The sequence below is a fragment of the Papio anubis genome, chromosome 2 (assembly GCF_008728515.1).
Source record: "Papio anubis isolate 15944 chromosome 2, Panubis1.0, whole genome shotgun sequence".
Classification (NCBI taxonomy): domain Eukaryota; kingdom Metazoa; phylum Chordata; class Mammalia; order Primates; family Cercopithecidae; genus Papio; species Papio anubis.
The window spans coordinates 116,987,169-117,012,648 of NC_044977.1; the positions used below are offsets into that span (position 1 = coordinate 116,987,169).

The 25,480-nt window shown below is 35.8% G+C and overlaps 1 protein-coding gene and 1 long non-coding RNA gene across 16 annotated transcripts in view; one reads left to right on the forward strand and one right to left on the reverse strand.

The window, feature by feature from the left end:
- The window catches only part of LOC108584634, a 31,689-nt gene extending 16,759 nt beyond the window's left edge, over nucleotides 1-14,930 (forward strand). The window contains exons 3-4 of the long non-coding RNA XR_001899948.3: nucleotides 13,414-13,544; nucleotides 14,899-14,930. This is a non-coding gene — a long non-coding RNA (uncharacterized LOC108584634). The remainder of the gene's footprint in view (nucleotides 1-13,413; nucleotides 13,545-14,898) is intronic.
- The window catches only part of NLGN1 (neuroligin 1), a 901,503-nt gene that overhangs the window by 329,260 nt on the left and 546,763 nt on the right, over nucleotides 1-25,480 (reverse strand). The gene's annotated exons all lie outside the window — the stretch shown is intronic.

The following is a 25,480-nucleotide window of genomic DNA, read 5'->3' on the forward strand; positions in this document are numbered from 1 at the left end:
GTTCTTTTAGCTGTTTGCTCCAACTAAATTTTATCATTATCTTTTCTCATTTTTATCGCTTTCTCTTCTACATTTGTGAAAGTTTGCTATTCAAGGTCAGTTTTCCTAAATGTGGATTCTATCCACTCACACTTCTTTGGGACCTTACTGAACCAAATGTACCAGAATGCCAAATAAGTGTGATTTGTATATTATTAAAAATTTAACTGTATTTCTATGTTCTTCTGCACCTTTGCATTTATTCTACCACCACTGTAGAGCTCTAAGCAGTCTCGTGACTTTTCTGGTCATTTGCAGGTAGTAGAAAAACCAAATCACTTTAAATTACATATAATAAATCATAAAGTAGTAAGCCAGTCCTAAAGAATAAACAAAACTCTAAACTTTTCTCCAAGCTGATGCTTCTGCTGCAAGCAAGCAGGTTTCCTGCCTTCAGGAAGGAGAATGTGGTAGTCTCACTTTTTTACTCTCTGCTCTCCCATTAGGAAAAGAAAGGTGGGATACTCTCACTTTGTTAATGTTCTTTTTAAGAGGCTTGATGCCCCGTAGTCCTGTTATATGCTTAAAAGTGGCTCTTTCTTGGTGGCGCCTTCTGTGGGCTCTTCAGAAGCTGCTCCTCAGCTGGGTACTTTCCACTGAACTCCCATGCTGTGAACTGCACTTGTGTACTCCTGGTTTCCTGGAGTCCACTCCCCATAGTCTTCTTTTTCTCATTACTGTCCTAAGCAGTCCACTTGCACAAGAGTCAGAATGACTGTATAACAGTTTTCAGTTGTAGTCCCTATCTGGTTCAAAGGTAATCCTTACATATCCTTGGCCCTGACACATTCTGGAAAGTCACTTACTTTTTATATGTGCACAAGTCTTGGCTTTTTGGTATGAGTTAGGCACCAGCCCCTTATGGCTTGTGACTGCAAGGAACCCATGTCATGGTCCCGAGGAAGCCCAAGACACTTAAATCAACAATTCAGTCATCTCAGTAGTTTCATGCCTTACTTTAGCATTTCATATATACTGTTTCTCAGTGTTTGGGGGAAAATTTTTAACTAAAATTTCGATTACAAAATTATTCCCCATTTTCTTGTGTACATATCCTCCTTAATCAGCTCTTTTCCTGCATGCAATGTGATAATATGTTCAAATCAAAACTAAAAAGTCCTTAAGCTCTCCTCTCAGTATCATCATCATCATCATCATCATCATCTCTCTCCTTTTCAGACAAATCTCTAGACTCTCCATTTCTTCTTGTCTCAATCACTTCCTATTCCACTGAAACTCGATTTTCCCTTTTCCTCTCTGAACACTGACAGTGACTTCCAGTGACTCCTTCTTGTGAATATTTTCTAGCATTATCACAACTGACATCTCATTGGCAATCAGTATGATAAACAATTTATTTCCTGGAAATCTTTCTTTGACTTTTGTAACACCATTTTCTCTTATATCCCTTTATGATTTCCTCTCATTCAGGGATTTTATTTTCTTTTTCCACATCATTTTCAAATAATAGTGAATGCACGCAGTTTTTCACCTTTGACATCTTCTTGTCTATCTCCTCTATGTAGGCAGTTTTGTCATTCACGCATGGTTTCGTCTGATACCTCATTTGCTGATAGCTCACAAACTAGCATGGATTCCATTGGATTTGCACTTTCGGTTTCAAATTTAACATGTCTAAAATACCAAAACCCAAACCCATTCTTCTTCCTACATTTCTAGTGAATTCTCCAGTAGCACTCTACTCCTCCATGACTGCCAGTATTCAGTCTTCAAGTCCACTTTTTAAGAAGTGGAAGTAGCAGCCAGAATCAGCAGCAACAGCTACTCTTTACTGCACAGTAACGACGTACCAGGCAGGTATTTTGCAGATAAGAACACTCAGGTTTAGAGGTTAAATAACATGCTCAAGTCACATAACTCTTAGTAGACAAGGCCTAGATTTAAACCCAGGTTTAGGCAGGTCCTTTTAGCTGCTATGCTATACTATGTTCTTCTAATAGCTCTGGAATCTACCCCCTCTATAAATCCTCAAGCTTTAATTAACGCCTTAACACTTTGGATAAAATCCAACTTTTTTTTATTGTAAGCAAAGTCCTTCATTATCTGGCTTCCACATCCTTTCCTACTTAATCTCCTCCTACCTGCCCATAAAACATCTGGACTGCAGCCACACTGAACTTCTTGCATTTGGATTCAATACTCCTTAAATTGCCATTCCTTCTAGTTAAAATGCCCTTCACCTGATTAACAACTAAACGGCCTTCGGGACTCAGGCCAATGAGGTGATTGTCCTCTGTTTTCACAATGCACCCCGTACATGTTCTCTCACTGCATTTATCACAAAATATTTATAGTCTTTACTAATGTTTACCTGTTTCACTCTCCACTAAACAAATGCTTTGTTAGTCTTTAGCAACAAGGACTGTGGTTATCACATCATAGGTGCACAATAGACTAAAGGACTTGTTTAAATAGTTTTGTATTGGGAAAATAGCAACCTTAATTTTATTCTTTTAGATGTTAAAATATATGAAAGTAGTTAAAAAAGAAACGGTAACTATCAGAAATGCAACACTTGATATGCACATACTTAATGCATATCAAGTGCATATAAGTGAACTAGTATACAGTTCACTTAAAAATATTACAGTTATATAATAAAAATAGGCAATTAAAGGTTTTATTTTGTGGTTAGATCTTTGTTTGTTTTTTGTTTTTGTTTGTTTTTGTTTTTTTTTTTTAAGACCCGATATCTTCTCCATACAGAACTCTGAGATTTCAAATAAATTAGTGGGCAATTACTTGGAATGAGTCAAAACTCTTTTTTTGTAGCAATTTTGATTCTACGTAGAGGCACCTTTCTATATGAAAGTAGTGACAATAAAAATCAAGTTGCCAGATTTTCATAATAAATGTAAGTTCTGCCATAGATTTATATTAGATTTAAAGAATATGGATCGCTTTCAACAGCATGGAATATTGGCCTTCCAGATAGTCATCACAGAATCCAGCCCTGAACTGACTATAACTTAATCCTGAAACAAGCTCACGTAAGTCAAGGATATTTGAGATAGACTTCTCAATGGGCAGGCTAAACCTTGCTCTAGTTTTATATATGTTGTCAATGTATTATTAGCATCTAAATTACCTAAATTCTGGATAGTGCCCACTATATTTGCTAGTGATATTTAATTTGTAGTGTTTATGGATGGGTAAATATAGGAATATTAAAATAATTTTTCTTCTTCCTATAAAATACCTAGCTAATTATGTTACTTTAAAACCCTTTGTAGAAATTTATATGATGGATTTTATTTAGAATTTAGTACTAGGAAAAATCTGTTTCTCCAAATGAACTGGCATGCATTCCTTTATCAAATAATTAAAATCATATCATGTGGCATATTGTCCTTATGGCCCTGACTGAAGGAAAATCAAGATATCTTATAATTTATTTCTGGTTCCTTTTGTTTGGGTCACATTTTGATGTTGAACTCATCCTTAAATCTTTTTTTAGACAATAAGTAAAATATAAAAATAAACAAAATAAAATAATTTTATCAACAAATTAAAAGTAACAAAAAATATTTTTAAATCTTCTTGCATATTCTTTTCTCATCTAAATAACAAACTGGTAATGTTAAAGATGATTTTTAGGCCAGGCGCGGTGGCTCATGCCTGTAATCTCAGCACTTTGGGAGGCTGCGGTGGGCGGATCATTTGAGGTCAGGAGTTTGAGACTAGTCTGGCCAACATGGTAAAACCCCATCTCTAGTAAAACTACAAAAGTTAGCTAGGTATGGTGGCATGCATCTGTAATCTGAACTACTCAGGAAGCTGAGACAGAAGAATTATATTAACCTGGGAGGTGGAGGTTGCAGTGAGCTGAGATTGCACCACTGCACTCCAGCCTGGGTGACAGAGGAAGATTCCATCTCAAAAAATATATATATATATGATTTTCAGTAATTGTGGGATGTTAGAGAATGTGAACACATCAAACTTTATTCTGTGATAATTTTCCAGAAGTCTTAGGACTCAATAAAGCATTCATTGTATATATTCTTGCTATAAAGTTTTTTTTTCTGATTAACACACTTAATTATAAGCCTCATCCAGTATTTCTGTCAAAAAAGCAAAAATTGTCATTGACTCATTTTTTAGAACTGCTAAATGTTCTATAGGACTATAATTGGTTGAGGGATAGATATAGATATAGAAATAAATATAGATACAGATATATCCCATAATCAGTTGTTTTTAAAATTAGGTTGAATTATTTCTGAAAAGCAAAACTCCAGTAATCAAATAGCTTGTATGGAAGATAAAATAATAGTTCAAAATTAAGTCATTATTTAAAATATTCCTTTTCTATAGGGTGAAAAGATGTTCTTCATAGTAACTAAACAAGATCAGTTGTTATGGACTTGAGAAATATGTAAATCATAAGATCTATTCTAAATCTCTACAATTGAAAAACTCCATGATGTTTTCAAGGATTGTAGAATTCTTAAAATGAAATTTTATACCTTATTGTAACTTAGAAAAGAAAAACACACAAGTCTGAACCACACAACCTTTCAGGGATAAAGTTCAAAACTACAGCAAACTCTAGACAGCAGCATTTGAATTATATGTTACTGGAACATGCATCAGCTACCATCAAAGCTCAAAGGCCCTGAATCCAGTTTGCTTAATGGGATAAAATTAAACTTGAATATGTTCTAATCAACTTTACTGGTTTGGGAAGCCTTCATGCTAGGGCTAAGCTTTATGTCAAATTTCTAAAAAAGACAAATGAAATATATAAAGAAATGCCAATGAGGATAAATCACATAACATGTGTTCACTGGATCTCTTATTTGTTTCTTAGCTCCTGTGAAAGTAAAGGCTCATTGAACTGGTAAGTTCGTAGACAGAATAAAGCAAAAGGAAACGGGATGAAATGCATTTCAGAAGGATTGAGAATCACAGTAAACCTTGAAAATAAGAAGTTAGAATTACAGAGAGCATGCCAAGGAAAACAGAAACTAAATAAACATTTCTGAGAAGCTAAATTATATAGCAATGTGAAAATGTAAAGAGAGGTTACAGGATAGTTTGGGGTAACTTAGGAGTGAAAAATCACTTGTGAGGGCCCTAAGGGACAGATTTTGACAAGAATTCTTTTGTAGCAGAAATATTAGTTTTATTCAAATCAATGCAATAAAGACCTAGCTACATCTATTTCAAAAGGAAAGCATGCCATTATACATCTCTATACAGCTACCTTATTATAGTTCAAGCAAAAGTCCTAGAGTTTGCATAGCACAGTCACTAGAAGGGAGTCACACAAGTTCTGATTGCTGTGCACCAGCATGGTCTGTTTGCTGCTATCACTGTCCACCAGTCAGAAGTTATGCCACATTGCTTAAAGGCCTTAGAGTACTTCTTTTGCCTACTGTGCTTACAGTCACTCCATTTCAGCGAGTCTATCAGCTGCTTCGCCACCCTGCTGATATCCATCTTCCACACACGTCCAGCCCAGTAAATCTGAATTTCAGTGAGCTTGACTTCCATGCTGATGTCCTGGGATCCTGCTGTTGTTGACCTTGTCTTACCGTTAGATGTTAAGTATGACTCGTAGGCAAAGTTGGTGAAACTGTACCAGAAACTATATGAATTTTTTTCAGATTTTAGTCTCCAATTCATCTACTAAAGATATTTGAACATTGTCATCATTTATAGACCTTTCTCTTTGAATAAACATAAAAACTTGGTTCATGTCATAGGGTGTACACTGACCTTGCAAAATACATCCTGGTTCAGCAAACCGCTTTCAGTTTGGGGATTTTACCAAGGTCTGTTACCAAGAGTGTAATGCACTACAATGATGCTATTTTAAGAAAAAAAAATGTCTATTTTTATATAATGCTTCATTCACTTTGGTATTTCTAAATATATCAAATTATCAAGGTTGATACTGCTGATTAAGCAAGCATCACAACTTACCAAGTTCACTTATCACTAAGTCTGGCAATGCATGGCAGATGGAGTCTGTAAGAAATGGTAGGTGCTTTCAATGACTAGCTGGGGCATCTAAATATTCTTAGACTGATATCTACAGTTTTCCATATTGTTTTATGCAATTAAAAAATAGATGACAGAAATAATTCATGCACTTTCTTAGTTTATTGTTCAATTATCTTTATGTCCTTTGTTAGATGACACAGTAACATGTTTCAAATGCTAGCACCTTCGAGATGGACCTTCTACTTCACAATAGTATTTCAAATCAAAACAAAAGCAAATGTCTCTTGGCATCTTTAGATTAGTCACATGTTAGATTCTTTTTGGGCTTAGGAAAACATGTCACCATTTGTAAGAGGAGTAAGAGGAGTGTGCTGAAGTAAGCTTTGAAAAGCAGAGCTGTGGACTTTTACTGGGCCAAATATTTAATATTAAACATGGAAAGGAGAGATTTTAGGCAACTGGTCATTGGCTCTATTGTTACAGAAAGGACAATAAACCAAATTATTAAGGAAATAATACTTATTTTGAATATCAGTTGGTGCCAACCAAAGTTAAAATCTTTCGTTATTATAAAGAAGGCAAGGTAAATACCAATGAGCTATACAAAATTTAGACATTCCCAAAATACGAACAAGCCTAATTAAAAAATAGATATTTGTACTGATAACACCTGCCCCACAAAATGTACACACAAAATGTATACATACACAAATGTACACATAATGTATATTATGCATATAATATAAAATATATATATTTATATACTGAAAAATTATGTTTTACAATGTTAGTATTGATAGAATGTAAACGTACTATAGCAAAGCATGCCCTTTTTTCTCTTTAGCTCTTTAGCTCTTAGCGCCTTTAGTGTGGCAAATGCACGTTTATTTCAGAGAAAGATAAGTATTTGTGTTCAACAGATGTCTTAAAAATTTGGATACTGAATAAAAGATCCTGAAAAAGAGAAAATCCAGTCTAGAAAATTCTCTGCCACTTGTGGAACACTTTTACTCTTGAGACGATAATAAATGTTTTAGGAATGGACCAGCGCGTTGGGTGGTTCACGTCTGTAATCCTATCACTTTGGGAAGCCGAGGCGGGTGGATCAGGGAGGTCATGAGTTCAAGACCATTCTGGCCAGCATGGTGAAACCCTGTGTCTACTAAAAAGAAAACAAACAAAAAAACCCGGGTCTGGTGGCACACATCTGTAATCCCAGCTACTAGGGAGACTGAAGCATGAGAATCTCTTGAACCCGGGAGGTGGAGCCTGCAGTGAGCCAAGATCACACTACTGCACTCCAGCCTGGGTGACGAAGTGAGAATCTGTCTCAAATAATAATACTAATATTACTAATATTAATAATAAATATTCTAAGGGAAAAAAAGGAAGACAAAACCAAACCCTGCTTTGTGGTTAAACAAGTTTAGAAAACATGGATTCAACAAGATAATTGGAATTCTTAGATGTCTTTAGGTCTTCTACTCTGTAGGATTATTTAGATCTTTAACTCTGCATTGTAATTTTCAAGTAGGGGTAGGAGAGGATACAGTGAAAGTATGGCAAAAATTTGACCACAGACTTCTTTATTCAAAAAATACCTATAAGCAACTTGGGAAACAAAATTTGGAAAGCAATGACTCAAATATAAACCAAATTTCAGAATACCACTATTCAGAATTGTGCTGCATAGCTACTTATGACTGTGAATATTTTTACTCAAAACAGCCTTGAAGGTCTCATATCTGAACAGCTACCACAAAATCCCAAATCTCCTTACTTATCCATGTGATTTCCAATCCCATCCTCATGTACTCATACCTGAAAATGTTTATTTTCCATGCTTGTTTTTCAAGAATATTGGCATACAGTTTCAAAAATATGATAGTTATTTAGATTTGAGAACATATATATATAAAAGTATCATGCAAAATCAAACTTCCGTACATCTACCATTTTTAATCCACTTTGGAAGAACCATTATTAAAAATTAAAAGTCAAAATTACAGTTGATTCATACAGATTTCAGGAGTAGGGCAAGTTTAGAAAGCAAGAAAAATTAGTTTTTCTAGTCCTCGCCTCAATAAAAGGTGAATTCAATACTCAAGATGCTGTTAAGAAATGCTTTGATATTCTACCACCAGAAAGTATAAACTTGAGTCTGTGTTTCCTGGTGTACCAGAAAGAACATTGAATTACAAATCAGAACAAAATTCCGGTCTTGCTTCTGTCCCTACGTAGTTATCCGACCCTAAGTAAGTCCTTCACTTTCCTGAATATGCACAAATATAACAGCTGGACATTGCCGTAGATAACCCTAAGGACTTTTCTATCACGGACATTGTGTAATTTCAGTATGGTAACAAGACTTTGTGTTGTCTCTCACCCCTCCACTCAGTGCCCTGCAGACAATAATCTGTGGCAGCCCTTCCAGGACAACTTGAGATTTATGTACTGGACTTCCTTCAAGCATCACTCTCCTATCATCTGTCTGCCCTATGTCTCAATCTTCTCTCTCTCTCCACACATAGATGTGTTTAAGTTTCTTTAATAAAAGTTTTCTCTCGATTCTAGCTACTGACCTTTTAACCTCTGCACACCCTGGCTTTTACACTTTCCATTCTCTTCCTCACCTACCCACCTACCATTCACTCCTGTGCAGAGATAAATGTGTTGTAGTCTCTCTAATAAAACTATTTTCTTGATTTCTAGCTACTGACCTCTTAATCTCTGCACACCCTTGCTTTGTAGAATTTCCATTCACTTCCTCACCTACCCACCTACCATTCACTCCTGAATACACCAGAAAACTGAATTCCAAGTGTGCCCACCTCTGTTCACCAGGAATGGGTAGCTGTAGCTGACTAATTGGTGAGCCAATTAGATACCTTTCAAGCTTCGTCTTGCTTGACAACGTAATTCAACATTTTCAGCTATTCTCTATCTCGTATAATCTTTATTAGTTTTGATCATAACACCCTGTCCTAATTATAGCATTATTTATCATTTTAATTGCTTTTTGAATATCCAAATTCCACAATCATACCCTTTGTCCTTTTTTCTTCTCAGTTCACAAAGCTCTTTTAAAATGTCTTATCCATACCTGAGACTTCAACTTATATCATATACTGATAATTTCCAAAGCTATAACTCAGTCAGACCTCTCTCCTGAATTCCAGATCCCTACATAGAAGGGGTAGGCAGTTTCTGGAAATTTCCCACTCATGTAAAATGTAACCTGTGAAGTGGAGTTTATGATTTTTATTTTCTTATGTGTTGTGCTTCGTCTTTCCATATCATCTAAGGCACATGTCTACTACTAAGGCAATTTTAAAACCTAAAACGAATGTTATTACAATATCTTAAAAGCTTTTTAATGAATCGTCTTTTCTGATTGCACCTTCCATCCAATCACTCAACCCCCTGGCGCCCATTGCTTTGTTATTGAAAACCATCCTATTTTCTCACCTCAGCTGCTTTAACTATAGAATTGATGTGATAATTCCCTCTTCCAGTTGTAGCACAAGTCAGATGAGATAATGCATTTTAAAGGCCTAGAACACAGCAAGAGCGAGAGTGTAATAAATGGTAGAATATTATTATTGTTGGAATTATTATTTTTATTACCAGTAAGATTATGAGGTTCCATAAATTGCAACTCGACCATAACTACCACTAACTTTATTTGCTATAGTAATAATAGTTTAGGATTGAACTTGATCTGATTTACTAAATTAGCATTTCTTCAACTGCTACATAGCAGTGAAAGAAGAGATTATAGACTAACTCAATATAAGAGATCCCAGCTTAATTTAGAATTGCAGACAGATATGGTAACTGAGCATCAACTTTCAGAATTTTAATTAGAAAGCACCCTTAGGTTATTCTGTATCAGAAGGATAACTTTGTAGTTATTGAGTCAAATCCAAGAATGTATTTGTTAGTTAATGGAAATAACATGCCTTTATATTAATAGATAATTTTCTAGCTTATTACCTTGTAAATTCTTTATCCTTTCAGAACTTTAATTTGGGAACTAAATCTCCCATTGAAAATAATAAGTGACAAATTTAGGAAATATTTGACTCAATGTAACATTTGTTTTAGAATTCACAACTATGTTCAAGAGTTTTTAGGTAAAATTAAGAAATACAATGTTCATGTTGAAAGCTTTGAATAAAATATGACAGTCCATGGTAGAGTATTTACCAAACACACATTTGGGGTAACTAAGCCCAGCTTGAAAAAGATGTTTGACCTAATACATTATATTACAAAAAAAAGAGTGAAATTCTCTCTTAATGGGGCTTTCAACTTAAGGTGATGTTTGTCAAAGACACTTCTTATTTAACTTCTTCCTAATATGACTTTCAAAATGTGTCTGAAAACACAGAAAATAATAAAATTCACCTAATATGCAGGCTAAGCTTAATTCACAAATTGCCAGACTGTAGAAGGAAATCCTGCCAACTTTTGATGAAGGCAGACTAAGAAATATATATATTTCGAATTTCACTTTGTTGTGTACTCTTTGTCTTGTGTTTGATTTTCAAAGACCAAATTAATTTTTTTAACTCTCTTCTCAGTAACAAAGGTCCATGAACTAAAAATAAGACTTTTCAAAACTGGACTTTTTTTTTTCATCTCCTTAGCACTTTCTACTTAGAGACCAGAACAAAGTTAAGAAGCAGGAAGCAGAAAAGACAGCTTGAGGAAGAAGATATCCATGGGGGACAAATTAGCCCAGAGTTACTTTTGCAGGGAGAGCTGAGTAGGCAGGAGAGACCTCCCTGTTAAAGTTTAAGGTAGAATTGGTTGATAAAGCTTCTGTAACTTAGGGTAGCCTATGTGAGGTTATGTTATTAATTGATTATAATAAGAAAAAAGAGGAAGAATCATTAGAAGCTTGAATCCTAATATCTGACATTCAAGGTCTAACCTTCCTCATTTGCATAAGGGCACCCGTCCACATTTTTGATGTACTCTGAGTCTTCTATCTTGTCATATGGTTTTTCTTTAAGACTACACAGAGTTATATCCACTTTATACTTAACACCTATATCTAATGTCCTTCACTAATTTCATCTTAAGTAGTTTACAAAAATGAACTAGTTATATATGCATATATTCCAATGAATATATGACTTCTTTATAATCTTTTCAAAAAATAATCCATATGCATAAACAGTATTTTCTTTTTTTTTTTTTTTTTTTTTTTGAGACAGAGTCTCGCTCTGTGGCCCAGGCTGGAGTGCAGTGGCCAGATCTCAGCTCACTGCAAGCTCCGCCTCCCAGGTTCATGCCATTCTCCTGCCTCAGCCTCCCGAGTAGCTGGGACTACAGGCGCCCGCCACCTCGCCCGGCTAGTTTTTTGTATTTTTTAGTAGAGACGGGGTTTCACCGTGTCAGCCAGGATGGTCTCGATCTCCTGACCTCGTGATCCGCCTGTCTCGGCCTCCCAAAGTGCTGGGATTACAGGCTTGAGCCACCGCGCCCGGCCTGCATAAACAGTATTTTCACAGCACTCTTAAATCAGCCTAGAGATGAAGATCAAATTATAATACATTGTAATTAGTAAAGTTGTAAGTAAATTCAACATGTCCCCAAAACCAAGCTCTGCTAGATGTCCTCAGCATATGTTCTGGGCACTGATTTTTTAAGGACCTCCAACAATTGTTTCTACCATTTTATTTTTCTACCTTTATACAGAGCCAATAGGTCCAAAAGGAGAATAAAGCAAGAAGGAATGGGGCAGAAGGTCAAGAGATTGGCTGGAGAAAACATATACTGTATATTTTATATTCTATACTTCATGTTTCTGAGGAAAGTAAATTATAAATAGGAAATAGCAAACACACACACACACACACACACACACACACAAAATTGGAAAGTAGATTATCACATTGGTTTACAAAACCAAATCTAAATGCTATTCATAAAACCACACCTAAAGAATGACTCACAAGAAAATTAAATGTAAAAAGACAGATAAAGACATATTACTCAAATTCAATGTGAAAACAGGGATCTCAAAAGAATAAATTTAAGTAGTATTTCAGACATTAATGTTGCATCACTGATAATCTGTGAAGTATATATTAAAGATAGATCAGACATAAACACTTGCAAAATGAATAATCTTGCATTTAAATATATAAAGATAAACCCTTTAGAACTTTCAGTGTAGATGGACAGAAATATTAGAGGACTGGAAAAAAAAAAACTTGTCTTCCTATCTATTTTAACTTAAATATGTAACAGACATTGTTACATAATTGTAACCCTCTACAAATATCTAAAACTTAAAAGAAAAAGAACTCCCCGAAGTTACACTGGAGTAAAGGAGAAACAAAAATTCCACTTAGATATTAGTAGAAAAATGACAGTGGGAATAATATATATCAAAAATTTTTAGAATGATCAAAGATTTCATCAGAAATCAAAATTTTTATCTGCAAATGTTTTTCTTGTTAAGCAAAAAACCTACAAATAAGTGAACTAACCAATCAATTCAAGAAAAGAAACACAAAACAAGAAAAACAAAAAGAGAGCCTGTATTGCAGGAAGTAAGTGAATACATTGTAAAGAAGAAAAGTCAGTGGAGATTATTTGACAAAGACAATTAAATAGATAAACTTCAGTCTTATGTAAAGCTGAGGAAACAGTAATGCGTAAAACTGAAGAGCACTATATTACGAATGAGAAAGAAGATCCAAAATCTGAGAAAATGTTTTTGAATGTCATATACAAATCTGTGTAATCTGATATACAAATCTCAGTATAATATGATTTTCTAAAAACATACAGTTGATTAACATTGATCAAAAAAAAAGGAAGCCTAGGAATATCAATAATTATGTAAGAATGGAAAAGTGTGTGAAAATATTTAGGCCATAGTGATTTAAAAGCAATTTCCTTAAAGTTTTCCAAAGACCAATATTTACCTGACATATAAATTATGTAGGAGCATAGAAAATATGGAAGATTCTGAAAATTATTTTATAAATCTAGCACAACTATAATATCAAAACAATTAAAAAATAAAAATTTCAGACTAATAGCACTTTTGTATATTGATGTAAATAGCTTAAATGAAATAGAAAAAAACTGAATCTATTGCAAAGTTGACCAAGTAAAGTTTTTATCAAGAATGCAAAAATATTCATTCTTTGATTATTTTATTCAATGTTTATGTAATTCCTCATATTATTAGTTAATGGGTAAAAACCATATGGTCATCTTGATAAATAACAAAATTTGAAAGTTAGGGTACAAGAAGCAAAAGTTTTCTTTCTTTCTCATGTATCAACATAAGCATTGTCAGTCCAGGATTCCTATGGTGACTCCAGGCATGGGAGACCTAAGACTCCTTTTCTCTTTTTACTCTGCCATCTCTAGGTGTTTCCTGCTTCTAGTTTGATAAATATGTCTCATTACTGATGGCAGCAGCAGCCCATCTGGATCAGCAACTGCAAAAACACTGGCTGCAGTGGGAAGGAGCAGCTGGGGCTGTGGGCTCCACAAAGCAGGTAGGAGCCCTGCCCTCCCAGGTGCAGCTGCAACCACCAAAGCTGTGACTGTGGACCTGGGTATCCCTGTGCTCTTGGAGGCTGGAAGTAGGCAGGTGTCCTGCCCTCCCAGGCATAGCTGCAGCCACCCAAACCACAGCTGCAGATCCAGGCATCTCTGCACTCTCAGGCGCCTGGGAAGTCACCTCCTTCCCTCATAGGCTCAGAAGTGCCTGCTCCTACTGCCTGGCCTCTCCCTGCTCCTGACACTTGCTCTGATCTTGCAGCAAAGTTGAGACTGAGCTAGGGCACTGTCACAACCTGGCCAGGTGTGTGCATGCTCAGGGCAGTACTGACATGAAAACCCCCTGCTGCCTAGGCCCCCTCCAGACGTTGGGCACCAATGAGCATGGGAGAGAGGCCAAGGGGGTGCTGAGGACAACTCAGCACTGGCCTGCAGGCATCTCTCAGCATGAGCAGCCTGGGTGCTATGAACAGTGGTAGGAGGCAAACAGGCACCAGGGCAGGAAGGGGAGAGTCCCAGTGAAGCCCTACCTTCAAGCTGGGGAAGGCCTGAATCTTGGGGGACAGACCAAGTCTCACAGACCAGAGTGGGAACTTATGGTGCTTTTTCCAAGCCTACCCATGGCTGCCCTTGGACCAATTGGCTCACACTTCCTCCCCTCAGAAGCCCATAAAAACCCCAGACTCAGTGAGATTCAAGGAGAAAATGGGATGACCTCCCTGCAGAGAGGAGCTACCCATGCCAGGGTCTCCTCTCTGCTGAGAGCTGAGTAAATGAACTGACAACCAGCCACGGAGAGGAGCTACCCACTCCAGGGTCTCCTCTCTGTTGAGAGCTGAACACTCATCAGGATGCCCTGCCAGAGGAGAGGAGCTATCCACTGTGGGTCTCCTTCCTGAGCTGTTCTGTCATTCAATAAAGTTCCTCTTCACCTTGCTCAACCTCCACCTGTCCATGTACTTCATTTTTCCTGGATGTCAGACAAGAACTTGGAACCTGTCAAATGGCAGGGCTAAAAGAGCTATAACTAACAGGGCTGAAACATGCCCCTTGCTTGCCATGTTGAGGGTGACAAGAAGGAGAGAAGGAGAGAAGAGCTATAGCCCCTATAGGGATACCAGATCTAGGAGCTCTCCAAGCCAGAGCTGTTACACCTTGTCTAGGTCTCTGCAGTTCTTGGTGTCTCCAAGCTTCTGGTGCCAACCATGGAAGCTGCTTGTGGTATGCCTGGTCCAGCTGCAGCCTCACAGGGAGCCAGCACCTGGTGTGCCTGGCTGTGTGCAGTGGCTGGACCCAATGCTCACTCACTCACACGCCCCTTGCTGTTTCGCGCTTGACTTTCCTTGGCAGGTGTGGGATCCAGGCCAGTAGCACAAGCCGAGCACAGCCTGCCAGGCTGAGTGGACAGAATGAGCCCAGCAGGCCCAAGCAAAACTGAGGCGCAGGTGCCACTGGCTACAGAGGTTTCCAGCTGGTGAAGCAACACCCCAAGAATCTCATGACAATACCAAATCTACATTCAGGCCCACAGGAGGGAGCAGAAACTATCAGTAAGATTTATTCTTTCTCTTAAGAGTCCAACCTGTAAGGAGCACATAGCATTTTCTGCTGTGACCCAGTAGGTCGAAATAATGCAGATGTCTCTTGAAATGATTGTTTCGCTTCCTAAAAATTATTGTTTACGAGTCTAAATAATATAGCTGTTATTCTGGGCTAAAAGTCTCAGGTTCTCCAAGAAGGAGAGAATGGATATTGGGGAAAAACTAGTTTTAAATCATGTTTCTTTTACATGTCAATATTTAGTTGTAACTCATGAGAGAAAAATAGGCAGAGCAAAATAATAATTTTCAAAAGTGTGTAATAGACTCCAGCTATCTAAAATATAATGAGCTATGCTATTTATATCTGCATTATGATGTGCAGAGTTTGAGCAGCTGTTTGGGGAAGAAAATGTTCATAATATTGCCCTTTTTGCTGTAATATAGATAATAATTAATAAATGTTGATTAATATTTGTCTGGATAAACAATTTATCCTGTCAAATAAATACATTTGGTTTTCTCAGAAAGACATATACTTTTACCACTAAGATATTTAAAATTTATCTTAAATAGTATTTAATTCTCATTAAATCACTTTACTCTCCAAATATTTTTGCTATATTGTAATATGCATCATAATTCTGTAGATATATCTCTATTTTTGTTATTGATAGCTTTTCATACATGCCTAAAATCACCATTTTATAATGTTCACCATATTATTAACTCATTTAAAAAAAAATCCAACTCAGTAGGAAACTGTGAGTTCTCTGAAGAAAAGAAAAACCTCCTTATGTTCTGATCAGTGGGAAAAATAAATTTTCCCAACTCCATAGAAGTCTGTGAGCTGTTTACTATGTAGGATTTTACTAATCTTTCTTAGGAATCATGAGTAGGAAGATTATATTTAATGTTATTTATCAATAAAATGTTTCAATCATGACTGGTATCATTATGCTTTGTTCTATTTAGAATGTTTACACTGACAACTCTTTAAAGAAAACTATCATATCCATACATAAAAGCCACAATTTTAAGTGCATTTAGTACATCAGAAATATTCAACCATACAGTTCATAGCACCATCATGTCAGAGTTAATGTTTCATAAAATATAATTAAATTGAGAACACATAAAATTTTATTTTTCATGTTAGCAATAACTCAAATCATATTTATTTTTTCCCAGAATAACATTTAACTAGCTTATGAAGGAAGAAGAGATAAGGGAACAAGGAGGAAGAGGAAGGGAAAGAGGAGGAAGGAGATTACAACAATAAAGAAAACCCTTTTGGTCAATTTCAAACATTCTTATTTCCTCAGATCACAAGCTAGATTTCTCTTGCTTCCTTTGGTCATAGAATATTGTAATGGAAAAAGGCTGTATTCTTGTCTTGATTCACTGCTAATTTGCTGTGTAACCTTAAATAAGTCCCTTTGCATCTCTCTGCTTGATTTATTTATTTTAAAATGACAGGCTTGGACAAACCACATGATGAAATGAAACATTTAAACTCTGCCTTATCAAATTTGGATACTTTAATATTAACATCTTTGAAGATCTATATAAGCTCTACGAAAGCTTATTGTATGAAGTTTTGTATTTTAAAATATTTATTCCACTAGTAGGAATATAACATTAATTATATTTTTTGCTAATAATTGGTATCAGATTATAATTTATTCTTTCATATGTTAAACTATATTTATTCTTATGTATTCTGAATGACCTCTAATTGTACCAAAAATACTTATATTTGTAATAGTGATCTATTTAAAATGACCCATTTGACTAAACAATAAATTAAATAATAATAGAAATTTCCAAGGTTCGTTCTCTCATCATTAGATTACATCTTGACAGTTACAGAAGAAACAATTTTTAGATAATTTCTAATACATTCATGTTAGTAATATTAGTCTTCTTCAACAATTTTTATCTGAAGTTTAGGTCAAGCAATTATTCTCCAGTTTCTTGTTTATATTCCATATTCCAACCTATCAGTCAAAACTGATAATGCCTGAACATAATGTCACACCTATCTATAGTATTATTTGATTGGCAAGGAAGCTGGCTATACATGAAAATGACATCATTATCTCTGTATAACAAAGCATTGTTCTGGAGGTGTATTTATCATGGACTCTGTATGTAAAATTAGAAACTGTTGTTTTCATAGCACTTTCCTAGCACTGTAATAATCTGTATTTTCTAAGGGGAAAAATGTGGCACCTCATTTTAACAACATTACATGTATCTTAAAGTATATTTGGGAACCTTTGCTAAATGCCACACACAATTCTTTATATTTTTCTCCCTGAGAGAGAACAGTATTAATGCTCTATGAGCAGCATCAGCAAAAGATGGTTCACATACCAAATTTTGCCCATTGACTTATTTTTCCATGGCCTATGAGCTAAGGATGAATGATTTTTATATTTTAAGTGGTTGAAACATTTCAAAAAAACCATTTTATTTCATGACATGATAATTCTATGAATATCACATTTCTGTGTTCATGAATAAAGGTTTTTATGGAAACACAGCCACACTCGTTTGTTAGTGTTTTGTCTGTGGCTGCTTTTGTGCCACAATGGTGGAGTCAAATAGTTGTAGCCAAAATCATATGATCCGTAGAGCCTAAAACTTTTACTACCTGGCCCTAGACTGAAAATAATTGCCAATTCCCTCTCTACTACCTTTTCATACCTAATGGAGATTTTTATGGATTTTACAAGTACTCAGTATTATTTCCAGATTCAATGACTAATTCTCGTATTTGTGAGTTAGCCCACTATCCCTGTATGTGTGCATATATATGTATGTTTATGTTGCTATTTAGGATACTCTACATAAAATGATGGAAATAAACTAAAAAGGAGAGTCTGGAAAGAGCAACCTTGGTTTCAGTTTGTCCTCTGTGTCTGAACCTTAGTTTAGTGACCATATGAGCAATAGTCAGTTCTACCTAATCAGTGATTATTTCTCTTATTGCCTCAGAAGTACATTGGTTCTACTGAAAGAACATACACGAAGAAAGTGGGACGTGGGAAGAAGCAACTCAAGAAGTGACATTTGAAATGGTTGGCAGACATTGTGAAATGCTGATTCCACTTCAACTGAACAGTTTATTCAGGAAGCTAGAACTGAAATTTATCTTGCAAAGCAAATTTCCTACAAATTTCAAATGCAGGTTTCCCTGTGACAGCAGTTACACTTCTATGCACTTCAACGATAATGATAATAACAATAATAAGCTTTTACACTTCCCTCAAGATTTAAAATTTAGAAAGATTTTCTTAGTGGTGACTACTGATGTAGATGATTGCACCTGTGCTTCACCTGGCATTGAGTTTTCCTATAGAATGCATAGATATACAGAAGCCATGTGCTATCCCTGGGTCAGGCTTGATTGCTATTTCTGAAGAATAGTTCATTGAGGGTTAGTGGTGCAGCTAAATTCAGCAATAAGCATATGCATTTGTTTCATTTTTTCTTGTCAATAAGTTACAGTAGCCTGATGATGATAATATTTTGCATTTTTATTGATTTTACAAATTCTTTCCCTATTTACCATTGGTAGTTGTAAAATGTCTGTCAGACACCTCATTTATTTTCAAAGTGCTACAAGTTCATCACTATATCATTTTCCTTTATCATTTAACTTTAGAACATCTTTGGTGGCCATACCTGGGATGAACACATAATTTTTCTCATAACTGGAATACTTTTGATAGCAAAATGGGGGACCATTAGCAATTACATCAGGAAAGCAGATATAAATAGAGATGAGTCAGGTACAGTGGCTCAAGCCTGTAACCCCAGCACCTGGGAGGCCAATGTGGGAGGATAGCTTGAGTCCAGGAGTTCAAGACCAGCCTGGACAACATATGGAGAACTTTTATCTATAAAATATTAGCCAGACATGGTGGTGCATGCCTATAGTCTCAGCTACTTGGGAAGCTGAGGTGGGAGGATCACTTAAGCCCAGGAGGTTGAGGCTGCAGCGAGCCATGATAGTGCTACTATACTCTAGCCTGGGTGACAAAGTGAGACTCTGGTCTCAATAAATACATAAGTAAATAAGTAAGTAAGTAAATAAATAAATAAATAAAATGGTCCCAGGCAGTCCAGGACTGTCTACCATTAATCAAGATAAATGTTCACCTTAGTTTAGTGCCCAATTGGATAACAAGCAGCTCTAAAATTGAACAGAGCTTAATTCAGAAACATAACAATAACTTTTTTTCTTTTTCATGAAGTTTTTTCTGCAAGAAAATCAATAAGTATTATTTTTTGTTTACACAAAATTCATCTTTTTGAAAAACAACTTAGGTAATGATAACAAGATTTGGTAAGCATCAGGTAAGAGGACCAGGTATTATAACCTGTTTTATAAATGTGAATTGTTTTCTCTGACAGTCACTTATATGTTTAAATACAATAAGTTGCCTTTTATTAGTAATTTTTTAATAGATAATTCTAAGCCTCTCTGAATGCTGATAAACAGCAGAGTAATCATGGAAAGATATAGAGGTTAAAAGTAAATTTTAGGGCCGAGCACGGTGGCTCACACCTGTAATCTCAGCACTTTGGGAGGCCAAGGTGGGTAGATCACTTGAGGTCAGGAGTTCGAGACCAGCCTGGCCAGCAGGGTGAAACCTCGTCTCTACTAAAGATACAAAAATTAGCCCAGTGTGGTGGTGTGCGCCTGTAATCCCAGCTACTCAGGAGGCTGAGGCAGGAAAATCACTTGAACTTGGGAGGTGGAGGTTGCAGTGGCTGAGATCACACCATTGTACTCCACCCTGGGTGACAAGAGCAAAAACTCTGTCTCAAAATAAAGTAAATTTTAACCACTTAAAAAAACTAGTAGTAAGACAAAAAAATGAAATGAAGGAAAATAATAAACATTTTCAGTTTATCTTGATATAATAAACACACGGGATCTCTGTAATTAAGTTCATGCTGTTATACATATAGACTGATTTCTGAAAGGGAAATCTTGCAACAGCTATCTATTCCAGTCCCTTGCTTTGTAGATGAAGTTGCAAGGGTTATAAATACAATTCAAGCAAGCTTAAGGAAAAATAAGGCCATTTGTTAGCTTCTATAACTGAAAAATCCAGGATAGCACTAGATTAAAACGTGACAAGATTCAGGAATAAAAAAATGTCACAAAGACTATTCCTTGCCTCACCTCTTGTGTACATTCTTAGGCAACAGCTCTCTTCTGGAGGGCAACATGTCTGCTAGCAGCTCCAGGCACACATTCTTCATCTCAGTGACTCTGGAGAGAGTGAAGTCTGGGATTCCAGGCTTGTTGCCTCTTACTGGGAAATGTGCCCACCTTTAAACCTATCTTTCTGGGATTGGCTGGACTGACTGAACAGACCCATGCCACATGCCCATCTACAGACCTGGAGGAAGTTTGCTATGCTGGAAGTACACAGACTGATAAATGGAACAGTGTTTTTCCTACCTGCGTCCCACCCCTCACATAAAAATAGTGTCCTTATGAAAAGAAAGGGAAATAATGCTGGCTATAATATCAGGTGCAATATTAAATGTTCTCAACAGTATGCCTTTGTTCACAGACACGTACTTTTATTGCACTACGTGTAAGTTATGCTGTGAAAAATCTAACCAAAATGGTTTAACATTAAGCCATAATAAAATTATGTGAAAATGCAAGGCACACATTAAAATTTGCAAGAATGGTATGGGATATATAACACGAAATGTCGATTTTACTATTTGGAGGATACTAAGATATATGATATAGGATACAGAGATAAGAATGATACCTGGTCTTGGCCCAGTGCGGTGGCTCATGGCAGTAATCCCAGCACTTTGGGAGGCCGAGGAAGGCAGATCACGAGGTCAGGAGTTCGAGACCAGCCTGATCAACATGGTGAAACTCCATCTCTACTAAAAATGCAAAACATAGCCAGGAATGGTGATGTGTGCCTGAAATCCCAGCTATCAGGAGGCTGAGGCAGGAGAATCACTTGAACCTGGGAGGCGGAGGTTGTGGTGAGCCAAGATCGTACCACTGCACTCCAGCCTGGGTGACAAGGCAAGACTACATCTCAAAACAAAGAAAAAAAAAAAAAAATGATACCTGCTCTTAGAAAGGTTACATCTAATAGGAAAAAGAAGACATAAGGTAGACGATGTTGTGGCTTCAGAATTATTAATATACTAATCAAAATTGCTAAAAAGGTTGAACACAAGTCTTAACCAGAGTCTGATTTTATCAGATGACATATACATCTATTAGACAAATTTTAACAAATTGAAAGACTACCATATAATTTTCCAAAGAAAATTTTCTCCATTTTCATTTTTTTCCAGTCAGGTAGACAAAGAATTGTGCTGAAACTCTATTTGTATAATTAATAACAGGCCAGGCATGGTGGCTCAGGCCTGTAATCCCAGCACTTTTGGAAGCCGAGACGGGTGGATCATCTAAGGTCAGGAGTTGGAGACCACCCTGGCCAACATGGTGAAACCCCATCTCTGCTAAAAAAACTAAAATTAGCCAGGCATAGTGGCTCACTCCTGTAGTCCCACCTACTCGAGAGGCTGAGCCGGAGAATCTCTGCTAAAAATACTAAAATTAGCCAGGCATAGTGGCTCACTCCTGTAGTCTCACCTATTCGAGAGGCTGAGCCGGAGAATCACTTGAACTCGGGAGACGGAGGTTGTAGTGAGCCAAGATCACGCCACTGCACTCTAGCCTGGGCGACAGAGCAAGACTCCATCTCAAATAAATAAATAAATAAAATAAATAACATATTTATTTTGTATTGTTTAGGACCTTTTTAGAATAAGTTTGAACATCAGTATATTTTCTTAAACTCTCCTTTGCATATAAACATATGTATTTGTTAGTTCAGTGCTTGCCATTGAAAGTAATGGCAAAACTGCAATGACTTTTGCACCAACCTAATGATAAGACTAAAGTTCCAGCATACACATAAGTATTCTGATACCATATTTTTGTAAATGTGAAAACAAATGTTATAGTTCCCAGTAAATATATTTTTATGTCAGCAAATGCTTACATAATATTTATATGTGAGCTAAAACAAACTTGGCTGAATTAAAGTTTTACATTCACAGAAACAAAATTCCAAGGTGTTTACCAACAGTTCCATTTGTTCAATAGTTAAACGTTTTAGTATACATTACTCCATTAACTACTCTTTGAAGCATTTATAGATAGTAAAGAAAAACAATAATTTTACCAAATTTTTTATTTTTGTTAACTACAAAAGGATACTAAATCTCATTATAAAGTGATCATGTGGTCCCAATGTTTGTCTATGTCACAGTAACCACAGAACTATATCTGTCTTTCAGTTGCTAATAGTTAATAAGTACTCAGTTGAAGCATTTTCCAGGTATATAAATGGAAATCTCTCCAGAGCAGATGGTTAAACATCCATCAAAATCAGAAGATGAAATTTATTAGAGGCCACAAAGGTAATTGATCCAGCAATGCCAGACATAATGATTTCCTCCTCTGACATCTTAAACTCTAGCAACGCTGGTAAACTCACTGTAATAAATTTGTATAAATTCTAGTTCTATTAAATTTTCATTTTAGAATTATGACAATGTCATGCTTCACTTTCTGACATAATATTATACAGATATTTTTTAGTATTTTCAAACTGAATGTTTATAGGATGTCTTCATTTTTTAAGACTTGGTTTTACCAGCTGAAGATTATTTAACAATTCATCACATTCAGTCTGAAAGTAGTAAAGACAAGGTCTCAAAAGCACAATCCAGATGCCTCTTTTACCCCAGAGTCTATAAATTGACATTTATGCATTGGCTATTAGGGGAATTTTTCTGAAAATATAAATAAGCAGAGGAAGAACTTTAAAAATGCCCCAAATCATATAAGAAGATACATCTTTCTAATTATGTCTTATTTACAGTTTTGCTCTTTTCCACTCTGTAGATTAAGAAGTTTTCTCTTTCTTAAATATATCACTTCTGCTAGAAGAGAAAAATGACTAAAGGCTGAATCACACATAAAGCCCCTTTTTGCAACCAATTATTGAACTATTAAGGAATATATTCAGAAAAATATATTTACACCTTGAGATTTGCAAGTATAGTAAAAGGCATCTAAAACATGCTATTTTTATATAAAGAGAACTGTGTGTTCAGAAAGACTGTGCTGCGAGCTTTTTATCTAAATTCTCATTTATACTGATTATCTTGTTTAGCTGTTTCAATTTATGAGTTAATATATTTTTACATAGGTTGACCATAGTTTTAAAAAAAAAAATGGAGCGAAGAGAGGTGTCTGCATATAGGGCAAACTTTTTTGGAGATATAAAACATTATTTTTTAAAATTTACTAAATTGTATCTTCTGCTTGTTAAAAAAATTCTTTAAAATATATTATTATGAATTTCCCCAGTTCTCTTTATTTCATCTAAAGTCTGTCTGGGTTGCCACAAAATCTGAGTTTATCATAATCAAGTATAATGTCCAATCATGGAATCATTCAAAAATAAAACTTTAGGAATAACCAGGCAGGAAAGCATTAATGTTTAACACTCATAAGCACAGGTACTGGAGTTTCAGAACAGTTTGAGACAAACATGTAAATATTCGTGCATCTATCTGTACCCATCTCGGTCTATCTTTCTGTTACTATGGCATAGATGTCCTTCTCCCTGTTTATGGAATGTGTCCTCTTCCTTTGTCCTAGACTCTATTGTCTCTCACCTTTTCAGGGGCAATCTTTCTCCTAAAACTTCTATCCCTGTCCATTTACTCACCCTTCTACAGAGGACAAATTATTTCTCAAACTCTGGTCTTTCCTCTGAGTTTCAGACTAAAAAACCTATGTGTCTTCTGGCCGTCTCAACTATTTTGTCCTGCAGATGCTTCAAAGTCAGGTCTTACACATCAATAAAACACGTGTTGAATAATCTGGCATTGTCTCTACTGTAATGATAAAATCAACAGCTAACAGCTTAGTTACATGTTCTTGGCCCTGTGCTATGTGCTTGACATTTCTTATTTCATTTAATTCTCACATTAGCCTCTGAGGTAAATACTCCATTATATAAATAAAGAAATTAAAATTTGGAGAATTTAACTAACATTCCCAGTGTCAACCAACTCTAAAAAGGAAACCTGTGGTTTGAAGATAGGTTTTCTAACAATAAAATATGTGTTCATACCTACACCTCTGTGCTATAACATTGTATCATAGAATCCTGTGTGTTGATGCTAACCTTAGGAAACAGAGACTCACCTCACTTGAAGCCAAATGTCAGGTCATGAAGAAGCAAATGAACATGGTTAGCTATTTTACCATTCAGTTGCTTGACCTCATATAGCAGCAGGTACAACCATACTACCACTCAGTGAGATGAAGAAATCATTCATTTTTTGATTATCAAATAAAGTCCCTCTATTACTCCAATTGATTAGATATTTACTTAACTCTATACTTAATTTGTATATTTCAAGTATGGCTAAGAGGGATATTGGCATTTGATAGTTCAATAATCATTATATTACTTAAAAACCTATTTTTAAACATCTTATAATTTCATCTTACATTAAGCTAAAAATAAATTCTAAGTGAATGTTCATGGTACTCAATGCCTGTATTGTATATTTTAAAGGAATTTAATGTTGATGATTTGAAGATGTTTTGATAAAATTAATTTTCATCCATAAAATTAATCCATGTGCACTTTTGGCAGCACATGTTATCAGAAAAGTTTAATTATTTAAAATATAACAGTTAACATGTATTGAGAGTTTACTACCTGACAAGCATTGTGCTAAGAGCTTTATATATAGCTTCATAATACAGTAAAAGAGTTAAAATATACAAAGGGCTAAGGACAGTGCCTGGAATACAGTAAGTACTATGGAGATGTTCAGGCCATTATTATTTTTCTTATCACTATTGTATGTTAAGACTTGATTAATCCTAACAACTGAGCCAGGTGTGGTGGCTCACAACTGTATTCCCAGCACTTTGGGAGGCTGAAGCGGGCAGATCACCAGAGGTCAGGAGTTCCAGACCAGCCTGACCAACATGGAGAAACCCTGTCTCTACTAAAAATACAAAATTAGCCAGGTGTAGTAGTGCACGCCTGTAATCCCAGCTACTCGGGGGGCTGAGGCAGGAGAATTGCTTGAACCCGGGAGGCAGAGGTTTCCGTGAGCTGCGATCATGCCACTGCACTCCGGCCTGGGTGACAAGAGCAAAACCCTGTCTCAAAAACAAAAACAAAAACAAAACAAAAAACCTAACAACTGTTAGATAGTTAATCATAACAATCTGTGATTTCATTTCCATTACCGATTACATTATATAGACAAGTAAAGACAATTCC